Raw genomic sequence first — 18,340 nt, 5'->3', positions numbered from 1 at the left:
GTTATTCTTTTGAATTCTTTATTGGGCAGTTCTAATGCCATTGTTTCTTCAGAAAGCTCTTCTGGCTCTGTGATTTGGTAACTTCTTGAGCCACTCTATGACGTTTCTGTATGTGAACTGAAATGGTCTATTGTTTCTGAGAGATTGTGGTGTTGATTATATTTGGATTTTATTGATGACTGAATATCAGTGTGTTCTTAGGCACTCGTACCTATATAAGAGTAATGAAGAACGTGTCACCATGTTTTTCTGGGCAGATGAGGAGGCATGAGAGTGGTACTATATTATTTTATACCTGGGTACCTATGCAAGGGTTCTTGCCTCCAAGCAGAGAAGGGGCTACTCGGTAGCTGGCGGAGGACTTGCAATGGGGATGTCACCCGATGGGTTGGTGAAATTGGGAGCCAGCTCTCCTTTTGGAGTCCAGAAAGGTCTATGGGACAGGGGAAGGTCTGACCTTCCTCACAGTCAACCGTCAGTTTGCCACACTTGTGTCTCAGTGGAACGCTGCCTGCAGACGTTTAAGATGCCCATGCCATGCCAGACCAGTCAGTGATTAACTCGCCAGTCTCCTCTCTTGTAGCTGTTGTCCAACTTCTTCTACTGGTCCACTTAGCTATCTTTTCTGTTGAAGCTCCAGGTTTCAGGATGATCACTTGTCTATTTTATTTTGTGTTTTGTTTCTATGTTGTTAGAGGGTATATGTGGTGGGTCTGCATAGTTTGCCATCTTGTTTGAATTCCCCTGGCCAATTTAAAATATTCCTTAAGTTTTTAGGTATTATTTATCTTAATAACTTTAGTAAACAATGTGTGTTTAGATGTATATACATATGCTATATGTAAAATTAATTGTGAAATGTTAAAATTAATAATAAAATTATGTATAATAATTATCATTTCCCTATTAATTTTCTGCATCTGAATTTTTTTCAGGTTAAACAGATTTTGTTCTGAAATGCATATTTGATAAATCTTTCATGGACTGGTATATAGTGGTTTTTATTGTTTTTTTAAATATCTGTTTATTTGTCTGAAATTATGTGCACGTCACTCTCATCTTAAATTGGTATCCCTGTTGAAAATCAGCTGGCGCGGTATGAGTATATGTGAATTTCTGCCTGGGCTCTCAGTTCCATCTCCTCTGTCTTTAGGTCTGCTATAGAGCCTGTTCGAGAATGTTGCAATCACTGTGGCTTTATGGTATGGTATTTTCATCAGGGACGGTGAGCCTTTGTACTTTAATTCTTTCAAGATTCTTCTAGCTATTCATGGACCCTTGACCATCTGTCTAATTTGTACACGAATTCCTCTACGGGTCTTGGAAAACTGGTGGAGAATCCAATGAATTTAGTGGTTGCTTTGGGTATGGTAAGTCTTCACTATATCATATTAAATCTTCCACTTCATAAACATGGAATGTTTTTCACTTAGTTAGGTCTTCTTTGATTTATTTTGAGCAGTCCTGGTGGTGTAATCGTCTACCTGTGGGCTGCTAACCTCGAAGTAGGCAGTTTGAAACCACCAGCCACTTTGAGGTAGGAAGACAGAGGCTTTCTATTCCTGTACTTAGTGACAATCTCAGAAACTCACAGGGACAGTTCTCTGTCCTATGGGGAATTGACCTAATGGCATAGAGTTTGGGAATTTGTTTGATTTATTTTAACAATGTTTTATCATGTTTTGTTTACAAGTTGCATTTCCTGGTTAAACATACTTCTACATACTTCATTTTATACATGTTACTGAAAATGTTTAATAAACTACTTTTCCTCATGCTCATTGCCGATGGATAGGGAGCCAGATACTATTTGTGTGTTGACCTCTTACTAACACTTTGAAAAATTCATTTATTTGTGCCAATAGTTTCCTGGTAGATTCTTTGAGACTCTATTTAATGTTTCGTGTCATCTTTGAAAAAGCAGTGTATTTTACTTTTATAGATACATGTTTATATATCTATTTCCCCTAGCCAAATTGCTGCAGATAAGACATCACAGATGGTGTTGGGTAGTAGTGGGGAGAGTGAGAATTGCCTCACTTTGGGGTTGCTTTGCATTCTACCTTTCTTTAGAAAACATCTTCCTATGCAAATGTGTAAAATAACCCTCAAACTTCCATTAATCAGTCAATCTATCAAATACATATATTTAAAATTTTCCTTAGGTTATCACTCTCATCACTCCTGGAACTTTCCATCATCCTGTGATAACATTTATGTGTTGCTATGGAGTCTCCTGTAATACTAACTCTTGGAACTTTTTGCCCATCCCATTTTCTAGGCTAAGGAATTCACACTGCTTTTCTCCTGTGCTAAGTTTTCTGTTTTATAATTATATATTCTTGTATCCATTTTAGCTTACTATTTTATCCGAGGTGGTTACTATGACTTGGAACAGAATCTATGGCACTGACTTTTGAGTTTTTGGTGGGAAGAACTCTGGTAGCATTGTGGGTTATACATTGGGCTACTAACCTCAAGATCTGCGGTTCAAACTCACCAGTTGCTCTTTGGGAGAAAGATGAGGCTTTCTAAGTTCTCATAGTTAGTCCAAAAGCTTTACAACTTGGAAACACACAGGGGCGAGTTCTATTCTGTTCTGTAGTGTTGCTATGAATCAGAAGTGACAATATCAGTGAGGTTTGTTGTTGTTTTATTTTTATGAAGATAATTCATTCAGAAAAAGAGCAAAGAAGGCACAGTTTTAAATCCTTAAATCTACACCCCCAGAAATATTTTTATGCAAGTCCACAGTATGGACTGAATAGAGAATTTTGCCATTTGTGGCCCAAATTTTAAATTTTTATTATTTCTAAATCTTCGCTGTTTTTGTAAAGCCCAATGTCTTTCAGCAGTATTTTAGAAAGCTTACTTCATCTTGAATATTTAAAAATTTAATAACACTATAACTTGGTATTTTGTTGTTTGGTTTTCATTTTCTAGGAATTCAATCGCTTGTAATTTTAGAAAGCCTTATTCTTTACTTTGCAAAATAGACATAAAATGTTTCTTTAATAACCCCCTTCACACACACCCACACATTTGATTTTTTTTCCTTTTATAGAATGCTATTTTTCGGATGTTAGACCTCTTGGGGTTGAATCTTTAAGTGCCTTTTCCTATCATCTATCGTTTTTAATAGCTTTTTGAAATTTGATTCTCCTTTCTGAGAATTTGGCTTCATGTTACTGTTTAAACATGCTTCTTTTTCTTTTTCTTAATTTCAGATATCATATTTTTAAAAGGTCATTCTTTTCCACTGACTGTGAATTTAGCATGTTTTTCTTCTTTATGGGAATTTTGGTTCCATTTTACTTTGCTCCCTGCGTTGTTTCTTATTTTCATGAACCTACCCTCACCTCATTCTTTATCTTTCAAGTTTATGTTCTCAATGCCTTTTAATTTTTGAAATAATTCATTCTTCAAAGTAAGGTCTACAGAATTGTTTAGCATGGAGTTGCAGCGTGGTGCACATCATTAATACACTAGGTTGCTAATTGAAAGGCTGGAAGTTCAAGAACACTCAGAGGCACCTCCAAAGAAAGTCCTGGAAGCCTTCTTCCAGAAGATCAGTCACCCAGACCTTCAGGAGAGCAGATTTACTGTGAAACACACTAGGTTGTCATAAGTCACAAGCACCTCAACATCCGCTAGTTAGCAACCAACCCTAAGGAGTAAGGTTCCCCCAATAGAATTAAGTGACTTCAATTATGCTCCCTTGCTGGGTAGCAGACCTTTCCCACATAGTTTCCTAGGGTATAAACTTTCAATGGGTGCCCACCTCCCTGATACGATCAATGAAGACAAACGCGTGCATAAGCAAATGTAGTGAATTAATCTGATGGTGCCCAGCTATAGCATCTGGGGTCTTAAAGGTTTGAAAATAAACAAGTGGCCATCTAGTTCAGAAGCAACAAAGCCCATATGGAAGAAACACACCAGCCTGTGTGACCATGAGCTGTCCAAGGGATCAGGTATCAAGCATCAAGGAACAAAAATCATATCATTGAAAATGTGGGTGAGTGCAGAGTGGAGACTCAAAGACCATTGGTAGCCAATGGGACTCCCCTTACTGAAGGGTTGTGAGAAGGAGATGAGCCAGTCAGGGTGCAGGGTGGCAACGATGAAACATATAACTTTCCTCTACTTCTTAAATGCTTCCCTCCTCCCCCCCCAATATCATGATCCCAATTCTACCTTACAAATCTGGTAAGAGCAGAGGATGTACACTGGTACAGACAGCAACTGGAAACACAGGGAATCCAAGACAGATAACTTCCGCAGGACCAATGGTGAGAGTGGCGATGCTGGAAGGTGGAGAGGATGTGCGGTAGAAAGGGGGAACTGATTACAAGAATCTACGTATAGTCTCATCCCTGGGGGATGGACAGCAGAGAAGAAGGGGATGGGGAAAACATCGGACTGTGTAACATATGACAAAATAATAATAATTTATGAATGATGAAGGGTTCATGAGGTAGGGCAAGTGGGGAGGGAGGGGAAATGAGCAACAGATATTAAGGGTTCAATAGAAGGCAAATGTTTTGAGAATGGTGATGGCAACAAATGTACGTATGTTCTTGACACAATGTATATATGTATGAATTGTGATAAGAATTATACGAGCCCCCAATAAAATGATTTAAAAAGAAAATAAAACTTCACAGTATTGGTAGATTGAAGACAGTAAAGACACTAATTCTCCCAAAAGTAATATGCAAGTTTAACAACATCCCTATCAATATCACAAGATTGTTGTAGATACAAATAAGATAACTCCAAAAATTGTATGTAAATGAACATTAGAATAGCTAAAACAATATATTTTTTAAAATGGTAAACTTGACTTGGGACACTGGGCAACAAAGCCCACATGGAAGAAGCACACCAGCCTGTGCGATCACGAGGTATCAAAGGGATCAGGTATCAGGCATCATCAGAACAAAAAGAAATCTTACCACAGTGAATAAAGGGAGAAGTGCAGAGTGGAGACCCAAAGCCCATTTGTCGGCCACTGGAGATCCCCTTGCAGAAGGATCTAGGGGAGGAGATGAGCCAGTCAAGGTGCAATATAGCATGGATGAAAAATACAACTTTCCTCTAGTTCCTAAATACTTCCTCCTACCCACCCCCCACCCCCAATATCATGATCCGAATTCTACCCTGAAATTATGGATAGAACAGAGGATGTACACTGGTACAGATAGGAATTGGAAACACGGAATCCAGGGTGGATGATACCTTCAGGACCAGCGGTGTGAGTGGTGATACTGGGAGGGCACAGGGAGGGTGGGTTGGAAAGGGAGAACCAATTACAAGGATCTACATGTGACCTCCCTGGGGGACAGAAAACAGAAAAGTAGGTAAGGCTAATGTCAGACAGGGCAAGATATGACAAAATAATAATTTATAAATTATCAAGGGTTCATCGGGGAGGGGGGAGCGGAGAGGGAGGGGAAAAAAGAGGACCTGAGGCCAAGGGCTTGAGTGGAGAGAAAATGTTATGAAAATGATGAGGGCAATGAACGTACAGATGTGCTTTACACAATTGATGTATGTATGGATTGTAATAAGAATTGTATGAGCCCATAATAAAACATTTAAAAACAAACAAAAAAGTAAACTTGAAAAACTCTGCCCACTAAATGTATCACATTATTGTGGCTGGATGCATATATTTGTGTGTATGCATATACACATGCACATTTATAGATATACGGTACATGTCCACATACAACTGTGCAAGTGTTTATGTACAAAATATAGTGTCTATTTCTTTTCTAACTCTGTATGCTGAAAGTGATTACACTAAATGAAGGTGCTCCAAGACAGGGATCACACCAAGTGGATGAAAAAATATTGATGCATTTATTCAAGGCAATCCAAGGAGAATATCAAAAGTTAGATTTTTGGCACTAGGGAAGTTCATTAGAAATTTTATAGAAAAATTCAAAACCAATATACTACTAAGAAAAAGAAAGTGAAAGATTTTTGTTCAACCAGGTATGTATTTTTCTGTAAATGTTTACATGTATAGTCATTAACAAAGGTCAGATAGCAACAGAATCACAAAACTAAACTAAGCAATAGAATAAAGTGTGGCCAAACATATTCACTCCTGTGTGGATACTTGATGAATGAAATAATTGAAGACTCATGCAGAACCATATAAAAAATATACCCTCATGCTTTGAAGCCTTAGCTGTAGAAAGCACATTTTAAAACATTTTTAAACTTAAAATATAGAAGATATATTTGTGAATGTAAAACAATATAAGAAAAAATACTAGTACTAAAGAAATGATTGATAAAGTCAACTATTTAAAAATGAAGGACTTCTGATCATTTACACACACCATTACAAGACTCAAGTGACAAGATACACTTTACTATTTTACAAAGTATCCAAGACGGTAATGGTTTACTGTCTTAGAAAGTTCAGTCTTTCTCCCATGTAGTCATGTAATATTTATAAAATCATAGAAATCTTTATTAAACAGAAATATCAAAATATGAAGCTGATGCTGCTCAACCTATGCTCCTTTTAGACTTATCCAATTTTCCTAAGGGCTTCCCTTGTTACCCTTGAAGAACAAGCAGATACACCGTTGTGATGGGCATGGGAGGGAATCCTCGGCAAAACTGTCTTGATCTTTTTCTTACAAATCTGTTTTTTGTCCTGATTCCTTCAAGAAAATCTATCTGGAGCATCCCTTCGGAATCCCACCAAAATTGTTTACCATAGCCTTTTGAGTCAAACTGTGTCTTCAATTTAAAAGGCCCAGAAGAGACAGACAGCGTCATTATTTTGCTTGGGCTTCATCTCAGGATTTTCATGATAAATTCAAGGCACTTTCTTTGTATGTTCTGTTGCTTAAAATATTTATGAGCTTCAATCTTGTGCTTAAAAAATTGAAGGAAAGGTCAGCTTATGTTGGTAATTCTATGAATTTCTTGTTCCCATCTCTGCACTTCAGCTACCGTTTTTCCATTTGTAGTCTCTGAAGGGCATTTCTTTTTTGGTTTAGCTTTGAGATCTTCATGACCTCCACAACTTCCTAATTCATCTAAAGCTACTTCTTTTACTTGGGACAGTAGTCCCAATAATGGGTTGCAAAGTGCCAAAGATTTGGGAAGATGTTCACATGAATTTTATTAAAAAATTTAATATTAACCCTGACCTCAAAATCCTTCTTTTTTTCCATAGGATACAGATGCTCCCTTCTTTTGATGGAATACAAATAAGATTACAAGAAGTGTATAACTTGGAAAAGTTGGCTTCAGTCATCCAATGATTGCAGAGAAGTATCTAGCCCTGATCTTGCCCCTCCTGACTTTTTGTCCCCCAAACACAAAGAGTATTGAAAAGTAACATGACTTAAGTCTCTTGAAGATGCCCTGTGCTGGAAAAGTTGTTTGCTCCTTAGGCAAACAGGACAGGAACAACGCCTTCCATAGTTCATGGCCCGTGGGGGAATGCTGATGGCTCAGCCATGGGAGCTGATGAAGCAATAGCTGGCCTGTCTCTCCACCTGAGATAAACGGACAGTTGCCTCCTGTTCCCTTACGAAAGCTGGGGAAGACAGTAGTCTGCAAACTTACCAGTTACTTCATGTTACCAGCCTCATCCTCCTCTACCGTCTGTCAATAACATGGCTGATGTGCTTATGCTTCTTTGTAAGCCTTCAAATTGTGAAATGTGTTAAACCTGCCATGTGTTGCAGGCTGCATGCAGGGAAAATATGCACGTAAACATGACCCTAAGAAGTCTATACTGCAGGGGTCCCCATGCCCCAACTTTTGTCTGTCCCTTTTGTGTATAAGTTTTCTCATTGTAGATCATGCTCCCGCTCAAACCTAACCATAATGTAAGATAAGACCCGGTTTCAACATTATCTTAAAATGCCCAAGCTTCCATTTTGACATGCTGTAAACAGAAAAAAAAAAGGATTCTCCTTGGGAGGGTTTCAGAGATGGAAGTGTTACCTTCACAAATATAAAGACCTAAATGAATGATATGTGGAGAAGCACTAGCTTCACATTTTGATACTTTTGTCTACTAGAAGTTTCTATGACTTTGCAGCAACAATTAAGAAAATAATTGTATTGCCACAGACTTCAAATGGCATACAATTTAATCACTCAACCATATTACAAAGAGTTCTTCTGAACAATTTCAGAACATTTTCTCCCTGGCAAGGCCCTAGGTAATTATTAATCCAGTTACTGTCTTTAGCTATTTTCCTACCCTGGTTTTCATACCAGAAAATGATACAAAACAACAACAGGAGGCAAACATCAGCAATAACAATGACCATACAAAACAGAAAAACCTCAATAAAAAGAAAGAAAATATTAAAAATGGAAAACTTTAAAATGGGTCGAAAGAGAGATCAAATGATTGGTATTACATTGTAGTCTAAGTGCATCTTCCGTAATCCACTTCCCAGTGCTCTTTATCTGACAACACGGCTATACAGACTCCTGGGCTGTGTTCAGAGAGGATTCATCAGAATCCTGCAAATGGATTTTGGGCTTCCATGGTCCTCCATAGCCTACTAGAAACCATCACCTCCTTTGGATTTGGATTTTATTATTTACAGTCCTTGGTTCCCACAGCTTGTGTGCTTCATCCAGGTGGACTAAGGTGATACTTCACTTTTTTTTTTTTTTAAAGATAAGACCCAGCTGTTTTTCTCTGACAGTTGGGCACCATTTGGTTTCTTCACCACACTTTGCTATTGCACCCAAATCTTCAGCGATCTCTTCATAAGCATGAGTATTGAGTAGGGTCATGTCACAATAACTGTTTGTAGATTGGGTGAGGCGACACTTTTTTACTTACCCTCGCATTTTGCAAAATGCACAATTTTATGAGAAAAAGTTATGCCCCAGTAGATGTGGGTGTGCATTTCCCAGCTGCTGCTCGCTAGACAGTCTGTCCCCCAGATTTCTCTAGATCCTGAAATACTTGTACAACATGGTCTTATTCCATTTTAATGATATAGTCTTTACTTATGGCATAAGATACTGTTTCATTTTGTCATTCATATTGTTTTTATTATTTGAACTTGAAGTTATTTAGTTTTATTTATGTACCTTTCTTATATTCCATGATTTGTACTTTCTAACTAAAGAGAAATAATCTTTTCCTGCAATTAAACTCAATATCTTTATGCGTACATCATAAATTGCTGTAGTTTTACACATAATGCATTTTGGAAATTATTTTCTTTAGTTTGGATTTGTTCCCTTAATATTAGCATGAAAAATAAATGAGAAAGTTTTAAGTTACTTAATCAGTGTCTCCAAAAAGATCACCTTGTTTGAAATGAAAATATTTAAGATTGGCCCGAAGCTCTAAGAGAAAAATAGCAAGACACTGCATTTCATGTGGATTACAATTTAAAGAATATATGTGTAATCTAGAATTATGTCCATGACAAGCAGTAGATGGTTTCAGCATGTGCTAAAAATATTTATATAATCTTTAAGAAAATTGCTATTAGAAAGTAATAGTAAATAGAAAATAATTCTTCGCAATGGATTATAATTAAAGAGAGTAAGCTAAGGATTCTTTTTTAGTACTCAATCACATACCGAATGGGTTTTTCTCATTTTTATCTACCAAATGGTACACTGGAAAGCATTTCTTCTGCCCCGGCTAAAGGGAGTCTGGGAAAGCCTCCTTTAATACTTTCCCATTGTTATACACAATGCTATTTTGAACTGAGAGCACTATGTTGTTGTTGTTTAAAATAATTTTAAAAGGAAAAATAAGGAATGATACTCAGTATTGAAAAGAGTCTTAAATTTGAGGTAAAATTCTTTTGATAGTAACATATGGTTTAAAAAGAAGAAGAAGAAACTGACATTTTAGAAAAACAAAATGAGTGATTCACATCCAAGGGAAATTTAATATCGTTTCCAGGACATTAATTACTTTATGTGCCAAATTAGTCATAAATTCTGTTCTTACCGAAGGAGGTATTAATGATTGTTTGTTAGTTTTTGACTTTAAGAATTTGTGAAACTGCATCACATATGAAGAATACAAAATGAAAATTCTTATCACTTAGGATCCATTGATTCTCAATAGAATTGACTTGGCATTAGAGCAAACTCCCACCCCTTGGCTGTCAGTTTGCGGCACTGTGGTGGCTTGTGTGCTGCCGTGCTGCTGAAACCTGTGTCACTGCTACTTCAAATTCCAGCAGGCTCATCCAAAGTGAACAGGTTTCAGCAGAGCTCGCAGACTAAGAACAGACTGTGAAGAAAGAATAGGCTGTCCACTTCTGAGGAATTACCTACTGAAAGCCCTGTGGCTAGCAGAAGAACCCTGTCGACCCGGAAAACCTCACGAGGGGCAGCAGAACATCGGCACATATTGTGCCAGAAGATGAGCATCACACATTGCAAGTCACTCAAAGTATGGCCTAAAAGTGCTGCCTTATCCAAGGAAAGTCCATCCTAATGACATGAATGGAGTAAAGTCTTCGGGAATAAAGCCTTTGGGACCTTTATTATGTGGTGGGGCACAACTCAAAATGAGAAGAGGCAGCTTCGAGTCTATTAATAACTGGAACTTAGAATGTACAAAGTATGAATTGAGGCAAACCAGGAGGCATCATAAAAAATGGAAAAATATCAATGTCCTCTGCATTAGTGACTTGATATAGACAAGAACTGGCTGTTTTGAATCAGATACTCATACGGTTTACTATGCCAGGAATCTTAAATTCATCTTCCAAATGGACATTTCAAGATCTAGCTTGAAATGGAATGGTGTCTGGGCTAGGATAACACTATCCACATATGAGGAAATACAGTTGATACAACTGTTATTCAAATTTATGCACCAATCACTAAAGCTAGTGATTCAGAAATTGAGGAATTTTACCAATGTCTTCAGTCTGAAAATTGTCTAATATACGATTAAGATGCATTGATGAAAAGAAAAAGAAAGGAAAATGTGCTAGTCCAGGTAGACTAGAGAAACAAACTCATAAACATGCAGATGTGTCTAAGAAAGAGCTTTAGATACGAGAGCAATTGAATAGTGAGAAAACATCCCAGTCCAGATCAAGCCCATAAGTCTATTACCCCATATGTCTGATACCAATCTATAAAGGCCTCTTCAGACTCATGAAACACAAGCAACGATGGGAGGTCTTGTGGATCCAGTCGCATTGTAAGCATCTCAGCACTGGCATGCTGAGGAAGCACTTCTTTAAACCAAGAAATATATTTGTACCTATTCCAAAGAAAGGTGACTGACCTAACAGAATGCGAAAATGATAGAACAATATCATTAAAACACATGCAAGTAAAGTTTTGCTGCGGATCATCCAACAATGGCTGCAGCAGTACATCGACTGGGAGTTGCCAGAGGTTCAGGCTGGATTCAGGATACAGAACAAGGAATATCCTAGCTGATGTCAGGTGGATCTTGACTGAAAGCAGAGAACACCAGAAAGATGTTTACTTATGTTTTGACAGACTCTGCAAAGGCATTCCTCTCTGTGGCTCACAATAAACTATTGATACCCTTGAGAAGAATGGGAATTTCAGAAAAGTTTATTATTCTCATGCGGCACATGCGTATGGCTTAAGAGGCGCTTGTGTGAACAAAACAAGGAAATGCTATGTGGTTTAAAATCAAGAAGGTGTGTGTTGGGGTTGTATCATCTCACTAAACATATTCAATCTGTATGCTAAGCAAATAATCAGAGAAGCTGGATGATATGAAAAAGAATGAAGCATCCAGATTGGAGGAAAATCTTAGTAACCTATGCAGATGACACAGTCTTTGCTTGCTTCAAGTGATGAAGACTCGAAGCATTTTGTGCTAAAGATCAAGGATTGCAATCTTCTATATGGATTACAACTCAAATCCCTGTAAAAATAAAACAAAACAAAAATCTTCACCTCTAGACCACTGGTAGTAGCATCATGATAAACTGAGGAAAGATGGAAGTTGGCAAAGATTTCATCTTGCTTGAATCCACAATCAATGCTCTTGAACGCAGCAGTTGAGAGGTCAAGCAACACCCCATATTTGGTAAATCTTCTGCACAAGATAGCTGAAAGTCTTGAAAAGCAAAGACGTCACATTGAAAAAGCAACGGTACCCAGGCCACACTGTGCTGTTTTTAATTGGCTCATATGCATGTGAAAGTAGAACCGTGAATAAGGAAGACAGCAGAAGAAACAATGCAGTCAATTATGGTGTTGACAAAGGATCCTGAAAATCCCAGGGATTGCCATAAAAGCAAACAAATCTGTATGGAAGAAGTACAGCCAGAATGTTCTTTAGAAGTACAGATAGGGAAACTCTGTCTCACGCACTTTGTACGTGTTATCAGGAGAGACCAGTTCCTGGAAAAAGACATCATGCTTGATAAAGTGGAAGAACAGTGAAAAAGAGGCATGCCCTCGATGAGATGGATCGACACTGTGGTTACAACAAAGAGTTCAAGTATAAGAACTATTTTGAGGATGGCACAGGGCCAGGAGTTGCTTCCTTGTTTTACATAGAGTTGTTATGAGTTGGAATTGACTCAATAGCACCTAACCAGTTTAAACTGATGACTTATCTGGAACACACACACACACACACACACACACACACACTCCTCCCCCGCCCCCACCCCAATCTAACTATATTCTTTGACTCCAGTGTTTTAGGATGTTGTCAAAATCTTGGAATTGTTCTGTGTAGTTGCCAGGCTGACACATCAAACTCACTATAGCTTCATAGATGACAGACTAAAACGTGACCTGGTCCAGCTCCATCGCCCTGACCGGAAGATTTCATGGCATTCTCTTTTTCAATATGTAATCATGCTTTTAGATGGTTCTTTGAATTGATTCATCCAGCCCAAGTTAACACACGTGTATCAAGCATGACTGCCAGGTATTGTGGTATAATAATGAGAACAAAAATTCTCTTTCCTTACACTCACAATGAAAGTAAGGAAAGGCCATAGCACGTCTGTTTTACACAAGTCCCCAGAAATAAGCACAACAAAGCTGTTCAAAGAGAAGGAAATGGGTGTGTGTGTCAGGGGAAGGTGGGGTGGTGGTGGATATGTTGTGGCGCTTTAAGGAAAATCATCCTTAACTCAAATCATTCATTTGAGTCCAGAGACTAAACAGGACCCCCATACGACAAGTCTTGAAATTTGTGTATTGCTATTGGTTATTTCTGTCTTCTATGGCCTAACTTTGCATTTCATCTTATTTACTGTTTCTCAGTCTTATAGAAGTCTTCCTTTGAGTTATCCTTTTCCTAGTATGTTTCTTATATGTTCATTTGTTACAAGTTTCTTCTTAAAATATACAATTATGAAATGAGAATACAATACTGTTGTCATGAGGTTAGTCTGTGGCTTACAGTTTTCCTGCCTAGCATCCTTGAATTTCTCCTAGCTACCCTTCTTCCTAGCCATCCTATCTGTCACACACACACACACACACACACACACACCATTTGTGGAATCTCCTTATCCCTTCCAGTCATGCCTCACACAGTTTCCCATGAAAGAGACGCCATTCAAATATGTGAACTGCTCCCTTAACACCTGTAATTAGTGCTTGCCCTTCCTGAACGTGTCCATATAATTCCTTATGATAAAATTAGCTCCCATTTCCCCAAATAGTTCCCTACTAGCCAGTACCAGTTGTCATTGATTTGAGTCTAACTCACGGCTACCCCAGGTGTGGAGAGTCCAGCTCCGTTCAATAGGCACTCTAATCCTTTCAGAAGCAGATTGCCAGGCCTTTCTTTCAAACTCCTTGGTGGATTTAAACTATTGATTGCTCAACTAAGAGTTGAGGTCTTAGCCATTGGCATCACCCAGGGGCTCACAGTTGATGACTTGGAAATCTCCAAATTGATAAAACTTCACCGGGCAAAACCTAGCTTATCGCACCTGTTTCTCATATGTGCTCTCTCTACAATTCTAGCTTGTGAGTTTGTCCCCAGGTACAAGTTTCTGGGTGGCCTTTGGTCAAAGGGAGGCATAGTTTCTCTTGGAGACCTATTTGCTTTCTGACCCTCTTATTCGAGACGAATTTCTTTCTACATCACCTATCACTTCCCCATAGTTCCACCTGAAAACAGCTATGTTAAAATATGAATACGGTAATTATACCAAGCAATTTTGGATCCTATTATTTGGTTGTTATGGTCATAAAGATATGCTCAGTTATTTTCTCTCATTTATTTTTCATATGCAGCAAAGATATTTAAATATTCATAAAGTGGGCTTTCCTTTGGTTGATTCAAAACAAAAGACATTTATGCTTATTAGATTGCAAGAGCCTTGGTGGTGTAGTGGGTTGAGAGTTGAGCTAACTAGAAAGTTGATGGTTCAAACCCACGAGCCTCTCTATGGGAGAAAGTTGAGGCTGTTTGCTCTTATAAAGATTGGCAGCTCAGAACCCCTAAGCAGATATTCTGCACTGTAGTATGGGGTCACTACAAATCAAAGTCAACTTGATGGCCATATTCTCTCAATTTGATTATGGCACACGTCCCAATCGGTTTGAGTCATTTGGACTTAATTTATGAAATCAAATCTCTGGACCTTCTTACTTAGAAATTGGATTAATAGTCCTTGTGTTTTTAGCCAGATAATAATAAAATGTTAACAGTTATATACACCGCCACCCCTACCCTCCACACAAGAAAAGGCCTACTGATTCTGGTGAGGCATAAAAGGCAATGTTTCCAGACAAACGATAGTCAGTCCTCTGCTCTTACATAACATTCTTGGCTTTAAGAAGATGCTCCCCATATGAGTCTTTCTCTCTGACAGTAACCAAGCTTCTCTGAAGTTCACTTTAATGAAGAAGTCCACTTGGCACACATATCCATTCCCATCAGATTTTGTATTATTACTGATCTTTGCTTTTCATGGAATCTCTTACATTTGAATTGTGGTGCTAGCAAAGAATATTGACTGCACCACGGCCTGCCAAGAGGACCAACAAGCCTGTCTCAGAAGCAGTACAGCCAGAGTGCTCCTTAGAGGCAAGGATGAGAATTTGATGGTGGGAATTAGTCTTACATACTTTGGACACGGTGGCAGGAGAGACCAGTCCCTGGAGAAGGACATTATGTTTGGTAAAGTGAGGGGCAGTGACTAAGAGGCAGGTCCTCAATGAGATTGAGGAACTGTAACAATGGCTGGAACAATGAGCTCAGATTTAGGAATAGTTGAGAGAATGACCAAGACCAGGGAGGGTTTCATTCTGTAGTGCAGTTGGTACCTATGGGTTGGAATCGACTTAAAGGCTCTTGAAAGCAATAGCATTTTGCTTCTGCTCGACCTGTGGTGCGTGGTTCATTTGTCAGATGCTGCTCAGGCCACTTTTTTACCTTGTAGACATGTGTCCTTCTAAGCTCTGCCATAAAAAGTAATGGCATCAATTATTTTTTCTTTCTCTCTCTCTTCCTAAAAATTAGCTTTGAATATCTTACTCCTCAGGGCCAGTTCTTAATTCTTGGTTCACCCACAGTCTCTCACACCATGTGGTCTTTTGTTGCCAATAGCCTCGTTTATGCCATGTTTCCCGTGCTCCCGATCACTTGCTTTTCCTCTCTGACTTGGAATTCTTAAGTGGAAGTTCAAAGCCACCAGCCACTCGGTGGGAGAAAGATGAGGCTTTCTATGCCTGCTAAGATGGGCAGTCATGAAAATCCACGGGGGCAATTCTACACTGACCATTAGGTACATTTTGAATCAGAATTGACTTATGGCAATGAGTTGTTTGATTGTTATTAACTGCTCTAACTCTAGCCTTAATGTATAATAGAATGAAATATTATATAATCCTGTGATGTTGCTATAATCAGTGCTATCTTTTTGTCCATGATTGCAGTCATGTTTTGAATGCCCCCTGATGTAACAGCACCTCTTTCACTACTATAACAGACAAGGTTCTGCTGCTGTTCATACTATTTTCATTGGCTGATTTTCAGAAGTACATGACCATATTTTTCATCCCCGTTCATCTTAAATTTTAATTCCACGGGGACCTGTCCACATGGGTGACTCAACCGGTGCTTGAAATACTGGTGGCACAGAATCCAGTTTCATAGCAATATACAAGCCAGCACAGGACAACCAACAGGTAGGTTGTGGCTAAGGTATTTATTAAAGAAAATTCAAAGCTATTTACCAAAAGTCTTGTAGCAAGACTATCCAGAGCAATTTTATTTCTAGTAGTGTAACAATAGAAACTGTGCAAGCATCCATCAATCGAGGAACATAAAAATAAACTGTAATATATTCACACTTAAAAGATTGTCAATCTCCAACAATAAAAATGGGTAAGCAATTGCTATATGCAACGGCTCAGGTGTAAGAACAATTGTTTCCTTCTGTTGTCTCTGACGCACTGGAAATTAACAACATCGATACTTTCCATGAAGATTAGCCTCACAAACATTATGCAGAATAAAAGAAACCTATCGCGAACATTGACGTACACCAAAGCAATAATATTCGCCTTTCTTACTAATCCAAAAAGAAAATGATTCTTCATACCATAATTTGTTCCCAGTACATTTATGCTGGCACCTAGAATTTGCTTCATTATTTCTCCACACTTGGAAGCAATCTAAAGAGTTGTCATCATGTTTTCATGCATGCAATTTACTCCTTTTGAAAAGTGAATCACTTCCCTGGTTCCTTGCACTTATCTCCTGCTCCTGGTTTGCAAAGATTGCCCACACTGGCTCTGGGCGCTCTTTCTCTACGCTGGGAACTGTTCTCACATGAAGAGGTGACATCAGACCTTCTGATCGGAAGGGGCTGGAATGATGTGCTGCTGTCTCGCTACATTCTCGCCTGCACTGGGATTTAAACGTTGTGTTATTTGTGCTTGCTCGACGGTCTCAGCCAGCCCAATTCCCTTATGAACAGGGACAAAAGCAAAACAGCAGTTCAGTCACTGCTTTAACATTATACCATCTGTTCCACGGAATGAGACTCTCTCTGCCTGTTCCTCTTCCTGTTTTGACCTAGCAAAATGTTCTTTTCATTGTTCCTGGCATATTTTGCAAGGCCTAGATTTTGATTTTGCATTCACTTTACTGGCTCTGGTTACAGATTCAGGCAACGCTTAAGGTTTATACTCAAGTATAAACACATTCTCTTCCTCTGTTTTTCTTCTTGTTACCTGCATCCTGCAAAGTCAAAGCACTGTGTTGCGATGATCACTTTTTTCCTCCTGAAACTTATTTTCTTATACAGGGTCTGGCCACAGAACCCTCTACCAGCAGACTAGAACTATTACATATCTACCTAAATTTAAAACATGCAAAAAAAAAGGAAGAAACTGCAGTTCGACACATGAATACAGATGTTCAGTCAGATTTAGAATGAATGATGATGTCTAGGGAGGAGCCCTGGAGATGTACTGGTTACTCTTTGTGATACTAACTTCAAGGTCAGCAGTTCAAAACCACCAGCTGCTCCTCTGGTGAAAGACAGGATTTTCCACACCTATGAACAGTTACAGTCTCAGAAACTCACAGTGAGCAGTTCTACTCTGTTCTATCTATAGGGAGGTTCGTTATGAGTTGGCATTGACTCGATATCAGTGAGGTTTTTATTTGCTGTTGTGTTTCTGTGTTTATGGTGACTGGGAAAAAAAACAAACTCACCGCCATGGAGTTGATTTAGTCTTCTGATTTGGTGTCTTAATCATCAGTTTTCCCTTATGCTCTCCCTCCACACTTCTATAGAGAAAGAAGATAGCTAAAACCACAAATAGATATTAACAGTTCTTCATAACGTGCCCCTAAGCTTCTGTTTGTTAAAGCAATCACATTCCATGTAGGCATCTATCTAGTCAGTCCAAGATATGTGGTAAAACATAATAAGCTGCCCTATTACCTCAAGCTTTGAATACCCTTTTTTCAAATACTTGAACTTTCTTATACCCCATTATATGCATGGAATGTTTCTATTATTCATTGCAGATCAAGTTCAAAGTATATTTTCTATGTGAAGACTTTTGGACTGCCCCCACCATATCTACTCTGTTCCCCCAACACCCCCCCCCAAAAAAAATAGTCGCCTTATTGCATTTGATACTTATTTGGTGTGTATATCCTTTATGATTTAGATGATTGAGCAATCAAGTAAGATGGATGTGAAATTTTCCTTGGAAGCGCATAGGGTTGTATGAATTGGCATTCACTAGAATACAGAGGGTTTCCTGTAGATAAACATATCCATCGTCTGTACTAGGTGGTGAGCCAGGGATAAGATGCTGTTCACACGAATGTAAGGCCCAACACAGAAAGAGACGAGTCAAAGTCCAG

This window comes from Tenrec ecaudatus, chromosome 11 (genome assembly GCF_050624435.1).
Source record: "Tenrec ecaudatus isolate mTenEca1 chromosome 11, mTenEca1.hap1, whole genome shotgun sequence".
Classification (NCBI taxonomy): domain Eukaryota; kingdom Metazoa; phylum Chordata; class Mammalia; order Afrosoricida; family Tenrecidae; genus Tenrec; species Tenrec ecaudatus.
This window is presented reverse-complemented; position numbering follows the sequence as displayed.